This window comes from Sorghum bicolor, chromosome 9 (assembly GCF_000003195.3).
Source record: "Sorghum bicolor cultivar BTx623 chromosome 9, Sorghum_bicolor_NCBIv3, whole genome shotgun sequence".
Lineage (NCBI taxonomy): Eukaryota > Viridiplantae > Streptophyta > Magnoliopsida > Poales > Poaceae > Sorghum > Sorghum bicolor.
Window position 1 is genome coordinate 42,335,125 of NC_012878.2, and position 1,488 is coordinate 42,336,612.

The window sequence follows — 1,488 nt, forward strand, 5'->3', positions numbered from 1 at the left end:
TGATACCTCACTATGAACTGCTATGTGTGAGAGCCATTGTTGTTCACAAAAGTGATAAATGATGCTTTTCTTTGTTTTAGCTCAAAGAACTTGCCTCTCTCCATTGGCCAATGACATATGCTCATCAACTCACTTCCTCTGTGCTTCTATGTTATCTATTTTATTTGTTTGTCGAAATCAGAGGTAGCATATATTTAAGAATGGAGCGAATAAAAGAGCCAAGGAATTGAGTAAAGAAGGGAACAGACCATATGAGAGAAGTATAACAGACAATAATATAGAATTATTATCGCTGCCTTTTAATTCTGTTTTCTTATTAAGTGAAGTATTATCCTCCATAACCACTTGAAACATATAAAAGTTACAAGATTGCACCTCTTTGTTTACATCTACATTTAAGCTAATAACTTCAAACTAAAATATACAATATATACTATAACAAATATAATAACACTAAATGAACCGGCATGAGCTTGACAGTCATGAGTCATCAGTTTGTCACTATTGAAATCCTTATCCTCCCTCGCGTGCAGCTTTTATAGTAGGTCCAAAACATATATAATGAGTCACGTATTGTCCATCTCCTAGCCATGTAGGATACCCATCAACTTTGTTATTGTTATATACTCCGTACTTCGCTTCTTGTAGGTTTGGTACTAAATTTTCGTCTTGTGTATATCCTAACTGTGTGATAAGCCCCAGAGTGCACCTCTTCGCTAGAGCGTATCCACAAACACACCATCTAAGTTTTTATTATGATATATAATACCGTATTGCACACTCCATCTTTTTGCCTTTCTTAAAAGCTTTTGAATCAATTCCCCGTGCTCCCTTTTTTCCCCATTTGCTCATCACAAAGCTGTGCTAAATGATTGAAGCAATCCACACCATTGGACGGCCACGAATGCAGGCCTTTTGTTAACCTTGGCTTGCCGTACCACCAAAGCCCAAATATCCTCCCTTTTCATAAACTTTTCACGTCTTTTATGCCTTGTTGGTGCGGAGTCCAAAAAGCTCTAAGCAACAAAGTGACACAACCCCAGTGTAATTTCAAGCTAAAAAAGACTCTAGCGTATATAATAATAAAAAGTGCTAAAAAAACAGCGGCCACAATAACAAGCAAACTTGTGATAGTACAATCTAGTTATTAGCTCTCAGCCAAATTCCATAATAATAGATCATACCATGAATAGTCGCAGATGACACTCATATTAACTTTTTAGGAAGTGTATGAGTCTAGAACTAGCTTTTTCTTATTCTTTATTAAAATATAAAAAAACATTTAAAGCTAACTTATGAATCACCTATTACCTTTATCTAAAAAAAATGAATCACCTATTACGAGTGCCCTTAAAACAAAGTTGTCCTACACGGAATCACCGCTGGACTGGATTAGTGACGAGACCCACCCAGCGGGGCCCGCGTAATCGTCCACGTCACCATCCGCACGGGCCCTTATAAATACGGCCCACCAGTGCCCATCCCATC